We start from the raw sequence: 15,155 nt of genomic DNA on the forward strand, positions 1-15,155 counted from the left end.
ACTGGGAGGCCAGAAAACAGTGTGAAAATACTGACCTGAAGTGAAGATTTCAATACAGAGGCCTACAGACCAGTGCTGAGCTACGGACATTTTTTGTAAACATTCCAACTCCCTATTCTGAATAATAAAGGAAACAAGGAGGAAGATAAAGTGTTTTTCATAATGCTGGATGCAAGCTTATTTTAAACCTTCCCTGTACTAAAAGGTTCCTTGCATGTTGTATGTGTGTGTGAGACAAAGACATTAAATGATAGGTTAAATTTTTATTTTATTTTATGAAAGCATTGTGATTTACGAAGTTATTCCTACTTGAGTTCTAGACATATAATGGTTCTAGCAGCATTCACTGCCAGTGTTGACTTCCCTCCACCAGTGTTTCCAAGTTCTCTCCTGTACTCCTTTTTAGGTGTGGTTGTTAAAGTTTGCATCTCAGTGTTATTGACTCTCTGGTTTGGATATTTAGGTCTATCATTCCCCACTGATGTCCCTGTGTTCCCTTGACATTACCTGTGTTTCTTCCCTTCCCCTCCACTCTTAATTCTTTCCTCTCCTTATACTATGGGACCAAGGGTGATGTCTCTAGGTACCTCCCCATTTAAACTATTGCATTCCTTCATCCAGTTATTCTAAAAAATCACATCTAAATGATAGTTTTTTTCATATTTGACAGAAGTGAAAATTGGCTGTCAGCATATCCAGTTTTGAAAGTGCTCAAGTGAATAAACAAAGAGGCACATTTTCTCTACTCTTTTTTTTTGGGGGGGGGGTCACACCCAGCAGTGCTCAGGGGTTACTCCTGGCACTGTGCTCAGAATTTGCTCCTGGCAGGCACGGGGACCATATGGGATACCGGGATTCGAACCACTGTTCTTTTGCATGCAAGGCAACGCCTGACCTCCATGCTATCTCTCTGGCCCAGAGAGGCATATTTTAATTCAGCCATAGACTAGGCAATAGTCTAGAGTTCCTGTGGCCATCACATGGCCTGATCCCTGACTTCTGGCTCTGAATTCTTCTTCAGGTTCTCCTGTACCCAGGTGACTGTTCTGGGTTCCTCGTCTCTGGTGCCCTGATCTTGTTGGTGTTTTTCGTGATTTGAATCATTTACTTTTTACCTGCTTGTTGTCTTTACTCTACCCAGGACTCCTCACTCTTGGGCTTGTCTGTTGTCTCTTAGAGATAGATCTGGTTGAAACCCTAGATCCAGTTATTGAAGCCCTACTGCCCAGGAGCAGACCTCTGATGTTTGTGGTCCTCTGGGCTGCATTTATGGAGAAAAATCTGGTTCTGTTATCTCCTAACATGTGCTCCTTCAGTAGGTCACTGCAGCCCACATTTCTAGGTGATGCCCAGTTTTGATCACTGTGTTCAGTCATCACGTCAGGTATCTATGATCATGTGCCAGATACATGGGGCTGCTCAGTGACTCAAGAGTTTTGTCCAATCTCCAGTTTGTATCATGTTCTCAGATGGAATCATTTTAGTGATCATCTGTTCCCTCTATGTTCTACCCTCCTTTTCACAAAACCCTCCTACTGTTTTCTTTTGAGCCAAAATCATGACTTACTCCTGGTTCTGGTTCAGAAGTCACTCTTTGTGGGAACCAGGGGGACCATATGTGATGCTAGGGATCAAACCCAGGTCAGCTGCATGTAAGGTGAGTGCCCTACCAAACATATCATCTCTGCAGCCTCCTACTTCAATTGAACTGTTCCTTACTTGGTGCCGAGAAGTACCTCTAAGAGTTAAGCATTGGAGATTGGGACTGGAGAGATAGTACAGTGAGGATGATATTCTTTTTGCATGTGGCCAACCCAGATCTGATCCCTGGCATCCTACACGGTCCCCTGAGCACTGCCAGGAATAATTTATGAGGCAGAACCAGGTGTAACCCTTGAACATTGCCAAAAACATGGCCCCCCCCAAAAAAAAAAAAGAGAGAGAGAAAGAGAGATAAAAGAAACAGTACTTTTGTTTGCTTGTTTTGGGGCAACATCCAATGGTGCTCAAAGTTTACTCCTGGCTCTGTGATCAAGAATCAATTCTGTCAGGCTTGAGAGACTGTATGGGATGCCTGGGATTGACCCCTGCTCAGCTGCATGCAAGGCAAACACCCTACCTGTTGTGCTGTTGCTCTGGCCCCAAAATAGTATCTTTTCATTCTTGAATTTGACTTCAATATCAGGCTGTATTTGGCAAGTGATAGAAATGGCAGTTCTTGGGGCCGGAACAATAGCACAGTGGTAGGGTGTTTGCCTTGCATGCTATTGACCCAGGACAGTCCTGCATTCGATCCCCGGCATCCCATATGGTCCCCTGAGCCAGGAGCGGTTGGTTCTGAGTGCAGAGCCAGGAGTAACCCCTGAGCATTACCAGATGTGGCACCCAAACAAAAAGAAACAACAAAAGAAAGGGGCCAGAGAGATGGTACAGCAGTAGGGTGTTTGCCTTGCAAGCAGTCAATCCAGGATGGATGGTGGTTTGAACCCGGCATCCCATATGGTCCCCTGAGCCTGCCAAAAAGCGTTTTTTTTTTTTTTGGTTTTTGGGCCACACCTGGTGACACTCAGGGATTACTCCTGGCTATGCACTCAGAAGTCCCTCCTGGCTTGGGGGACCTTATGGGACGCTGGGGGATCGAACCGCAGTCTGTCCAAGGCTAGCACAGGCAAGGCAGGCACCTTACCTCTAGCGCCACCGCCCGGCCCCAAAAGCGATTTCTGAGTGCAGAGCCAGGAGTAACCCTGAGCGCCATCAGGTGAGATTAAAAAAAAAAGAAAGAAAGAAAAAAGAAAAAAAAAAGAAAAGAAATGACAGTCCTCAACAGTAAGAGAATCAAAATGATCAATACAGAATTTTCTCAGTTAATTTCAGATTTCTGTGGAGTTGGCTCTAGTTTATTTTTCTTACATAAGTGGAAATATAAATATGTAAAAATATAAGCTAGATCTTTCAGTTTCATCCAAGTATAATGAATAAAATAGTTTATATTTGAAATGCACATCATGATGATTTAATATATACATCCACTAGGAAACGACAACCATCATTTGGACAGCTCAAACAGTACCATCAGCACCAAGAGTCAGGCTGCTTTTACTTTCCTGGGGGGCTGCAGATGCAGCTGCCTGTAGGAGGTTGGAGGAATGGAGGTAGTATATGAGAGTCTTTGAGGCTAAAGATGTCATCTTTCAACTATTGCTTCAGGGGAGACATAAGGATACATGCTAACAGAATATTCAAATGAATGATGGAATTATAATGTGTGGTTCTGACTCTATGGCATACTTATACTTAGGGTGGAATTAAGGTTTAAAAATGACTCATTTTTAAATTGTGCTGGAGCAATAGCACAGTGGCAAGGCATTTGCCTTGCACGTGGGTTTGCTTCCTGGAATCCTGTATGATCCCCCAAGCCTGCCAGTAACGATTTCTGAGCATAGAGCCAGGAATAACCGCTGAGCACTGCCGAGTGTAGCCCAAATCCCCACACACACACACATACACACACACAAATAAAGATCCCGGGGGAAAAATGATTCAGGGGGCTGGAGCTACTCTTGTACAGTAGGCAAGGCCTTGCACCCAGATTCGATCCATCTTGGGGATATGGTTCCCCAATCAAGCCAGGAGTAATTCCAGAATGCAGAGCCAGAAGTAACCCCTAAGCATCACAGGGTGTGGTATCAGAACCAATAGATAAATAAATAATTCACAGTCCTGCGAGATAACATATGCCTTGCATCTGGCTTGACCTGGGTGTGATCCCCAATACCCATTGGGTCCCCCAACCCCCACCAGAAATGATTCCTGAGCACAGGGCCAGGAGTAAGCCCTGAGCATCTCTGGGTGTGACCCCAAAACCAACAAAATTTAATAATTTAATACATTTACCAGTAGTGTCATTTGAGAAATCCACTGTTAAAAAAGAAACTATAGCAATATTCTTAGCCTTATTATGTATTATGTGAAATATATAATATGTGAAATAATATATAATATAAAGTATTATGTGAAATAGGCGGGGGAAGACAGCTAAAAATGGATGATGTACTAATGGAGCTGAAGAGACAGTGTTAGTGCAACACCTGAGCTTTCTTGTCCAAATCTCTCACTCATTTATTAAATGGGTTCATGCTTTCTTTGGATGAGTTTCTTAAATAAACTTTTTGTGGGTGCTGAATCATACAAACCAAAACACACAGCCAGGACAGAAAGGGGAATAAAGAGAATGAGAAAATTCTGGAATCTGAGTGTTTAGTTCCAGACTCCTCAAATGACAGAGTGTCTGGAGGTCGAGAAAGAGGAACTAATTCACTCAAGATCAGATAGCTAACAGGCCAGGGCTAGAATTGAAACCCAGTTCTCTTGACTTTCAGCTCTTGTTCCTAAGGGTATTGATGATATCATTTTGCTTTTATATGAGGCCAAATGATTTCTAAAGTGCTTCTAATATGCACACTGGTTCAGAAGACAAATTTAGTACGAAAAACACGAGTCTGGAAGCTTAGCAAGACATGTGTCTACCACATTAGTGGCTATGATCTTCATATGACCTTGGTCATTAATTTGCTTTTTTGAGCCTCATTTTATGCATAAGTAAAATAGCAAGAAGATATTATTCACAAGATTGTTATGTATTTAAGTAAGAATATATTTAAGTAAGAATATACCTAAAACATTATGTGTGGTGTTTGACATAAGTGCATGACTGGCACACTTTGAAAGAGCTTTTGTGTGTTTGGTTCCTAAAATGACACCTCCCTTTCTGCAATATTTTAACAGTCCTGTGAGCACATATACCACCGAAGTGAAATTTCTTGAATAGCCCCTATTTCTTCCGAGACTCAAAAGCATATTCATCATGTGGAACTAATGGATTTATGAATAAGCCTTGCTGTCTTGATTTGTCTTACATGATGCTTACAGAAGCTTTCAAGGTGTTCAAAAAGCTACAGATCTCCTATAACTTTGAGGCTGATACTTGTGTAGGGCTACAGCATATGAGGCTTTATACTAGGCATTTCACTCAGATCAGCCTGTAAGGTAGATAGATACCAGTTGTTCCCATTTTACATACAGGGGAAGAAACTAAGGCACAGAGGGGTTTAGGAGCATTCCCCACTTCAAACAACCAGTGAGCATGAGAGCTGGGATTCTGAGCCAGACAGCCTGGCTCCAGAAGCAAACATCTTGTTTTTTTTTTTTTTAATAAAATCTTTATTTAAGCACCATAATTACAAGCATGATTGTAGTTGGGTTTCAGTCATAACAGAACACCCCCCTTCACCAGTGCAACATTTCCACCACTGATGCCCCCTCCCTTCTTGTATTTGAGACAGGCATTGGAAGAAGCACCTTACAGTGAGGCTGCCCTGCTATTTTAGCTGTAACCCTTCACCTCTGGCTGCCAGAGAGCTGAATTTCATGACTGTGGCTGGCTTTGTTATGGGACTGCTCTCCCCATTTTCCCTCCCAGGATGGCCCGCAGAGTGAGTCCTCATTGCCTTCTTCTGTCTACTGACCTTAGCCACATTGCAGCTTTGCCCTGATTCTAGGCCAGATGTTTTCACGCCCACCAGAGCACCCCTAATCCTGAACAGCTGAGAGGCCAGCTGTGCAACTTGGCCATTCCCCCCTGTTTCCATTCTTCAGAGCCAAGGACCTTGGCCTACAGGCATGAAAGACATAGTTCTTAGATGCTTTGGTGGCAAAGACCAACAGTGCAGGGTCCAGAAGGTTTTGGTTCTGGACCTGAAATTTGCCTATAGGATGAACCTGGGCTGATCCTGTACTCATGCACCATTTCACTCTGCATCCATTGCTTCAGGTTCTCTGAGAAACAGATGAGTTTAACAGGATGAGATTAATAAAGTATAATGGAGGGACAGTGGCAAGGAGCTGAATGAGGCCCGAAAGTATTGGGAGGGGGGTAATGAGGAATAATCAGGGAGAAAGTGGAGAGTCAGATGACACTCAAATTCGGAGAAGGTTTTAGGCACCATCTTCCTTCAAAGGAGCTCTGGGTACCACAGGAACCAATCTGAACATGCTGGTCAGGGACAGGACAGGGGAGCAGAGGAGCAGCAACCGATATAGCAAGTCAGTCAAGCTATTCACACCAGAGAGAGGCTTGTGAGAGGTTTGTGCCTAGGATCACCACATGGAAGCTCCAGTGAAGAGGAAGTGCCATGTATTTTTTAACTTAAAAAAAAATATTTATATAGTCACTGGGAAATTACAAAGTTAATGATGATTGGGTTTCAGTCATACATGTTTCTGCGCTGATCCTTCACCAGTGTCTACTTCCCTCCACCAATGCCCCTCTCCATTTGTCTCCCACCATGATGTCTGCTTTTACAGGAGGCACTTAAAATATATTTAAAGATATAGATATATAAATTTTTGCACTGTGTTTTACAGTACTGTTACTGAGAGGTTTTCATACATAATACTTTACCATCTTTCAGCACCACCTCCTGGTTGAATGCTTCTCTCCACTATAGGCATTTCCCAACCCCATCTACCCTCATTCCTCCCCCAGTTTTCCCAAGGGGCTTGTTTTCTACCAGTTCTCTAGTCTTTGTTTCCATTTTCCTTAAGTATTCATATCTCACCTATGAGAAAGCTCATTTTGTGTCTATCTCTCTCTTCATTCAGCATGGTGATACTGTCCAGGTCGCACCATGTAGCACCAAATTACATAATTTTACCTCTTCTTATGGTTGAGTAATATTCTGTTGTGTATGTGTACCCTAGTTTCACTATCCTATCTATTTATCAAGTTGCTTCCAGATTTTGGCTATTGTAGATAGTGCTGCAAGGAACATAGGGGATCAAATAACTTTTCTTCCTTTTGTTTCCGGGCTCATGAGGTATATTCCAAGAAGTAGAGTTGCTGGGCTAAACGCAAGTTTAATTCCTAGGATTTTAAGGAATGTCCATCTTGTTTTCTACAAAAGCTGCATATACTACAGTTGACTTTCTAGCAGCAAATGAGAATGCCTTTCTGCTCACATCTGCTCTAACACTTCTTGTTCTTTTTGATGCGTGTCAGTCTCATGGCACAGTGATATCTCATTGTTGCTTTCATTTGCATCTCCCCAATAATAAGTGATTCAGAGCTTTATTTTTATGTACCTTTGGCCAGTTGTATTTCTTCTCTGAGGAAGACTGCTTATCACTTCTTCCCATTTTTTAATGGGGTGGATTTTTTTTTCTTATAATGTTCTACTACTGACATATATCTTTGCTATTAACCCCTTATCAAATGGCTAGTGGAGGGTGAATAAATTTCTCCTGATTCATGAGCTGTCTTTGTATCCTGGTCATCATTTCCTTTGAAGTACAGAATCTTCTTAATTGAATGTAGTCCCATTTGTTTATCTTTGAGCGCTACATTCTTTTAAAATACATTCTTTTAAAGAGGCTAGTGTGTTGAGAAACAACTCAGAAATAAAATGTTTTAAGTGGTAGCAATCAGCATGGAGGGGGGGGGAGATAAACCAAAGTGATTAAGTCAGGGAGTAGCTGATTAAGAAAGTAAAACGAAGTGCTTTAGCAAGAAAAAAAAAAAACCCACACAATTAAGAGAGCTGGAAAGTGGAAAGTAGATTAGAAAGGCCTCTCTGGTCCTTAATTTCTGTATTATTTGTGGTTAAGCGCTTTTCTCACTTACCCACACACAGAAATGCAAAATAGAATGAGCTTGGAAATGGGTATGAGAAAGACTTTGTGTTTGAATTCTGCTTCATATATTTCCTAAGAGCTCTATAATATGCAGTAAATTACTTTCTCTGTCTTAGCGTGTGTGTGTGTGTGTGTGTGTGTGTGTGTGTGTGTGTGTGTGTATGTGTGTGTGTGTGTGTATGAAGTGTTGTAAGTGTGCATAACTTACTACTAGTTCTGAGCTCAGTGATCACTTTTGGTGTGACTGGAGGGACCATAGTGGTGCCAAGGATCTATTTGGGATTGGCTCTGGGCAAGGCAAGTGCTTTGACCCTGTACGATTTTTCTCTGGTACCATCTCAGTCTTAATCTCTTTATATGATAAATGAACTTGTGAAGATCACTGCCTTGCCAACTTCTTGGAATACTACAATGTCAAAGCTGTTGAGAGCAGCCTATAATTGGAAAGTAATTAAATCCTTTTATAATAATAACTTTAAAATATGACATATAAGTATATAGTCAAAATCATTAAGGGAATATGTTATTTACATATATATTCATGTCTTCATTTCCATGTGCTGTACCATCCTCAGAAATCCTGGTGTATTTTAAATTACTCTGCAGACTTCATGATTCTTGCAGTCCACATCACCATCCTGACCATTTCAGTTGTCATTCTTGTGTCTGCTAAGAATACCCAAGGAGCATCCTCCAAAGCAGTATTTGACACTCCAGTTTTATATTGACAATGGTTGCCTCTTAGCGGAAAGTCAGTATCAGAAGAAACAGGAGGCTTATCCCTAAAGTTGATTAGCTTAAAAATCACTACATGTTTTAAACGGTTTTGTGGAAAGGTCCTCTAGGTCAAATGCTTCCAGTGGCGCAGGACTTAAGGAAGAGTCAATTATGCCATGGATGGGTCGATTTCTGTAGAGTGCAGTTAATGGCTTCCCATAGCTCCATGCTGCCCTGGCTATAAACAGCTGTTCCTAGCCACAGTGTAAGCCTGAAGAACATGTTTCCAAAGTGGGGGGCTGGAATGATCTAGGGATGTGGTGGTACCTGTGTGTAGTTGGGACTTGTAAAAAAGGGTCATTTCGGGCCCGGAGAGATAGCACAGTGGCGTTTGCCTTGCAAGCAGCTGATCCAGGACCAAAGGTGGTTGGTTCGAATCCCGGTGTCCCATATGGTCCCCCATGCCTGCCAGGAGCTATTTCTGAGCAGACAGCCAGGAGTAACCCCTGAGCATCACCGGGTGTGGCCCAGAAAACCAAAAAAAAAAAAAAAAAAAAAAAAAAAAAGGGTCATTTCGTACTTGCTTCGGCAGCACATATACTAAAATTGGAATGATACAGAGAAGATTAGCATGACCCCTGCGCAAGGATGATACACAAATTCGTGAAACATTCCATATTTAAAAATAAAGGGTCATTTCCAGTGGGGGCATTCAGGGATTTCTCTTCCACATCCCAAAAAGGATAACTATGTGTGTGCCTCTATGTCTAGAGCAAGGATAGGATCTGTTCTATCATAGATTCTCCTCGTGCTGTGCCCACAATGAGTGCTCATGACCTAAACTGAGGTCAGTGCTTCATTTCAGGTGAGATTGAGCCCTTAGAAGACCCCAAGGAGGAGCAGGGGCAAGGGTGCCTCTGCTGAGCTGTGCCTCATGCCTGACACGGCAAGAGAAGGAACATCTGATCTCAGAAGGCAACAGACAGGCTACAAAAGCAAACAAACAAAAACAAAACAAAACAAACAAACAACAACCCAAAAACCTTTCTTACAGCTGACATGGTGGGAATAGTCATTTCCACCCCTGAAGGATGTTTTGCATTTGGATCCTGGAGCTTTTCATTCATTCTCTGACCCAAGGAGGGAAGCATCTCACGACCACGTCATAGCATTGACAACTACTAACCCAAATGTGCAGGTAGCACAGGACACTGAGCTGATTGCCATTTGAGAGACAGGGGGTCTTCATCTTGCCTTCCAGGAGCCCATCTAGATTTGTGGGACAGATCTGTGAGTCCCCAACACTAAGCAACTGGCAACATTAAGTACTATAAGAAGTTTCAGGGAGAGGTGCAGTGAATTCTAGCTTGAAACTTAAGTCAGTCCTCACAGGCTAGGAATCTTAGGGCAGAGAGGGTCATAGAAGAATATGTCACTGGAGACCATAGATGAGGCTCAGAGCTGCTCACTTTTGCGCTTTCCCCCCTGTGCCCTTCACAGAATCGATTCCTGCTAACGCATACCAAGAGATCATATGCATCAAGAGCAGGATGTTCTGACTTGGTGCTCAGAGCTCAGATCTCAGAGCTCCTGTTCTTTCTCAGCTCTTGCCTTGCAAAGTCCCTGCAAGATCTCAGAGTCTCCTATCCCTGCCTTTCGCTGCCTCCCTTTTTTCTTCCCCTACTTTATAGTTTTTGTAAACACTAAAAGACTAAGTATTTTTGAACTTGAGATACTATTTATACCAGAGTTTGGAAATTTGATCCAGCAAATATTTACTTGCCATGTAAATTTGAGTAACATTATAAATGCACAACAGAATAACAGGCCCAGGGTCTGGAGATAGCTCAGCCTACCTTGCAAACATGAGGCTCACTAAGGCCAGGAGTTTGATCACTGACACTGCCCCCAAATACCTGTAGCATGTGATCTCAACAGCTGTGCTGTGTGCAGGTTCTCCAGAAGACCACAACCAAGTGTGTGCAAGTATTACAACTAAGTGGATGAGCACCACAAGCAAGCATGCAACCTCGGTCATTACAGAAACAACAAAATGGCAGGGAAGCAGATACATGGTTTAAACTTTCCTTTTAGGTGCTGGAGAGATAGGACAGTAGGGAAGACACTTTCCTTGCATATGGCTGACATACTTCACTCCCTGGCACGGTGTATGGTGTCCCAAATACAGAGTCAAGGGTTGAACCCTAAGTACAGAGCTAGGAGTAAGCTATAAGCACCCCTTCTTCCCATTTTTTTTCCTGGCAGTGCTCAGGGATTATATGGAATGCTAGGGATCGAACTCAGGTTGGCTATGTACAATAAGAGAGCAAAAAATAAGGCAGCTTTATGACCAATAAAGCACTATCACACATCTGTTATGCTGTGAGCTAGGTGAGGGCAAGATGGCAGGTTATGGCTTTAATAGCTACATTTGTATAGAAATGCATTGTCCTCCTCCTACCCTGCTGATCAGATGTCCTGATGTGATTCTCTCTGTCTCTGTCTCTCTCACACATACACATAGAGATACATACACTTATATACACACAAAACAAACCACATGCACTCATTAGAGAATATACCTCCTTTCATGCCTGTGCATCTTTGCAGACTGTGAAAAGACCCCCAGCTAGTACATGTGAGCTTTGACCTATTGTGGCTCTGGCAGGCAGGCTTACTTTGAGGGGAATCCTGTTCCCCTATCTCTGTGTTCCATAGATGAAATGTTTTGGGGAGAACCAAGTGTATGTGCACTGCTGAAATACATAAGGGATTAGATTTCTGGAGCTCCTCTAGTTACCCTTTGTGGAAGATGAAGTCATGTTTAGGGCCTCTTAAGTTCTGGCTGACCCCTATATATGAAGTGTGCTGGTGAAGACTGATTATTTCTCACCCTTAAATGGCTTTAGATCTGGAGTGCTTGGAGCTCTTGGCCCAGAATTACCCTCGACACCTCTCAATATGATTTTTGCTAACAAGTCTTCCCATTCCCTGACCTGAACCTTGTCTTCAGGTTTTGTTTGTTTGTTTTTGCCACATCTGGGGCTTTCAGGGGTTACTCCTGGTTCTGCACTCAGAAATTGCTCCTGGCAGGCTCAGAGGACCATATGGGATGCCAGGGATCAAATCCAGGTCAGCCACATACAAGGCAAATGCCCTATCCACTGTGCTATTGCTCTGACCCCTTCAGTGGTTTTTTTTTGTTTTTAATTGACTCCCCTTAAGAATATTGTACCATGAACCAGATAGTACAGTGGATAGGGTACTTGCCTTTCATGCATCTGATTCTGGTTCAATTCCTGGCACCTCCAGGCTAGGGCCAGAAACAACAAAATATCAAAGAATTCTGTGCAATGTTCTTTTAAATCTTTTGTCAATTATTTTCTCCATTAAAGAGTTTTGACTTTAGGCCACAGAAATGTATAGTGGGTAAGGTGCTTCCCTTGCACACAGCCAACATGAATTTGGTCCCTGGCATCCCATACAATCCCCTGACCACTGCCAGGAAAAAATTCTAAGTGCAAACCCTGGAGTAACCCCTTCTACATCATCATCAGGTGTGATCCAAAACCAAAAACCAAAATAAAATCCATAGACTCTTACAATCATTCCATCTTTAAAATAAAGAGTAGAACAAACCACATTCTAGCAATGACCATTTTTGGGATTATTTCTATTTACTGTTTACACATGTTTTGTTTCATCAGATCCTTAAAAGAACCCAATAAGGCGGGTGTCCTCTGACATTTGGCAGTGTGGGAGACAAAATGCAGAGATGGAAGCTGTGCCTGAAAGCCCGTGATAAAATAGTTTCAGAGCCTAGAAATAGTTTCTGAAGCTACATCAGGATTCCTTTTGTCACATGTGGTTCTTTCCAGCTAACCATAGATAGATGATAGAAGACGCACATGTCCAGTTCAGGATTTTAATGCTATAAAACAAGATTTCTGGGAGAATTTGGTTTTCCTTTTGTTCGGAAAGCTGCTTTCTCTTTATTTTTCAATATTTTTCAATATTTTCCACCTAATTCCTTTGACACACACACCCTATTTCCTGGAGTTCAGCACAGAGAGTTGTTCAAAATCAGACCTGAGATCAAACTTGAAGTGTCTCTGTAAATATGACTCATTCAGGTGGAGGTAGAGTGTCTGTCTTAAATTACCCAAAGGTGATCTCATCCAAGTTCTTCCTTTCAGGAGAAAGAGAGGCTGAGGAGGGTAAAGTAACAGGCTCTGGGTCACCTAGAAAATTGTCTGCAGCACTAGGAATAGATTCGGATTCTGCGACTTGCCTATCTCTCCTCAGGCAACAACCACTTACCTCCTAAGGATCTTGTGTGCCAACTGTCCCCTCCATGGGAATTGGCTGTGCAAGATAGTATGGTCTTCTTTAAGTCTTGGCGTGGCCACTGCATGGCTCCATTAATGATCTTTCTCATCAGGTGGAGAAAAGAACGGATGCATCACCTCTCAGTGAACAGTAACCTCATAGGGTACGTTTTCAATGAGTAGCTGTGATGTACAGTCAGCAGCAACCTTTTTGCTCTCATTCATGCTGCCTCTTAATGTCTGACCGGGTGGAGCTGTGACTGGGGCATAGACAGTTGCCCTCCAAGCATGCACCATGGCTGGGCAGGCAGCTCCACCTCTTGGTGAGTCTTAAGGCCTCACCCAACCCTGTGGGAGCTGATCTATGCCAGGTCACACAGAACTAGGAGCTCACCAACCCTTTTTAGGTTCTGAGACCCTCTGAGACTTTGAAGTGGAGACAAGGGGTAAAGATAAAGGACCTGGGATGGGTCCTCCAGGCATTATATGGTTAGTCATTTTTCCCAGAAACTCCCACCAGCTGCCCCCTTCCTGCTCCTGTTATCACTGGCCAGTTAAATGGCCAGCCAGGCAGGCTGGGCTCCTCAGCTGAAATCCTTCAGTGCTTTCCTGTTGGAGAGTTTTGCAAGGAGGTGGGAGGAGTGTTCGTATTCTGGGCAGGCTTCCCAGGGTGATTGTGAAAAGGAAGGGGAGTGATTTTGTAGGGCCCTAAAAAAGAAGCCAGGAAGAAAAGGAAAAAATAAAACCCTGCTTCAAAGAAAACAAATGGGTCTCCGGCATTTTCTGGCACCATCTTTTGTCTAGACATAGAGATAGAAAGCCAGGCCAGGAGTCTGGAAACATCTATGTTCTTCGTGCTGTTGGATTGACCTTCCTAATGACCCAAGACACCTATTAGAGCCTTACATGGTTTCTTCTTGTCCTTTGTTATTGTGCTTGTTTGGAGGCCATAGCTGGCTAGGTCTAGTGCCTAGACTTACTACTGAATTTGTGTTCATGGCTCCTGAGAGGCTTGAAGGAATATGTGGGATGCCAGGGATTGAAAGCAGGTGGATTGCAGACAAGGCAAGTGCCATACCAACTGTACTATCTCTCCACCCCCTCTTTTTGTCCTTTGATTCTTCTTCTCTGCCCTCATGAGGGGCCCAGATAATAAAAACAAACCCTGGTGCTGGTCTTGGTCTTAGGTGCATGGACTCATGCTCACATACTTGTCTTGCCAGTTTCTGTGCCCCAGCCAACAGGGGCTTCCCTTTTTTCTGAAGGAATAGCCTTCATTTTCTTGCTGCTCCAAGAAGCCCAACTCTCTAGTTTCTATCCTCTGGTCCCAGACTCTCTCTCTTTCCCTCCCTCCCTCCCTCCCTCCCTCCCTCCCTCCCTCCCTCCCTCCCTCCCTCCCTCCCTCCCTCCCTCCCTTCTTCCTCTCTCCCTACCCCTCCCTCCTTCTCTCCCTCTCTCTCTCCCCCCTCCCTCTCCCTCCCTCCCCCTCTCTCCCTCCCCCCCTCTGTATGTATGTGTTAGTTCTCTTGTTTAGCTGGAATTCCCCTTTCCTTGCTATAATTGGGCGTAAAGGATGGGAAGGCAATGCAGGGAATTGAAGATAGGCTAAAGTGCAGCATCCTCCTGTGTATTTTAGCGAGGAGTTGGTATTTACTAAGTGCTGTCCTCTATTCAGACAGGAAAGCAAGGGAAACTAAATGCCAGAAGTGAATAGATTGCAGTTTCTCTCTTGCACATACTTAGCCCTTGATATTTTGCAAAGGGCACTGTGTGTGCAATTCACTATGTGTCACCAATTACAGTGTACAGGTTGGGGTGGCATGTGATTCAGAGGCAGAGCGCATGCCTCCCCTATGTAAAACCCTGGGTTTGCTACCTGGCACTGCAAAATAAAAATGTGCACATAACTGTTTTCTTTTTTATGTGTTTATTGGTTTGTTTTTCCAGAGTACACTTGGCAGTGTTCAGGGCCTACTTCTTGCACTGCACTCAGGAATTGCACCTTGCAATTCAGGGGACCATACAAGATGCTGGAGGTTGAACATGGGTCTGCTATATGCAAGATAAGCACCCTACCCACTGTAATATTACTCTGGCCCCACAAGTAACTGCTTTCCAGGTTGTGATACTACCACTACTTCTGGAATGCTTTCGTCACCCTGAAATAAAGCCAGACCAGGCAAGCATGCTATACTTTGCTCCATGTTTTTTCCAGTTTCAGATACTGCATACATGAAGCTGTGGGAATATGCAGTCACATAGCATTATACTTTCATATTATAATGCATGATCTTACTTTAGACTTTGTATGGAGATGAAATTTTCCATTATAGAGATATCTTGTTTACTTATTGATTCACTTGAAGATCAATGGGTTGTTTCTACTTTGGGCTTTCATAAATAATGTTGCTGTGAATGTTC

At 43.2% G+C, this 15,155-nt stretch overlaps 1 protein-coding gene and 1 non-coding gene across 2 annotated transcripts in view; both read left to right on the plus strand.

The window, feature by feature from the left end:
* Positions 1-15,155, plus strand: part of GAB2 (GRB2 associated binding protein 2) — a 179,862-nt gene that overhangs the window by 141,022 nt on the left and 23,685 nt on the right. The window lies entirely within an intron of this gene.
* LOC126019751 (U6 spliceosomal RNA) lies at positions 8,983-9,089 on the plus strand. Its single transcript, XR_007499375.1, has one exon. It is a non-coding gene; the product is annotated as a U6 spliceosomal RNA (small nuclear RNA).

The sequence above is a fragment of the Suncus etruscus genome, chromosome 9 (genome assembly GCF_024139225.1).
Source record: "Suncus etruscus isolate mSunEtr1 chromosome 9, mSunEtr1.pri.cur, whole genome shotgun sequence".
Classification (NCBI taxonomy): Eukaryota; Metazoa; Chordata; class Mammalia; order Eulipotyphla; family Soricidae; genus Suncus; species Suncus etruscus.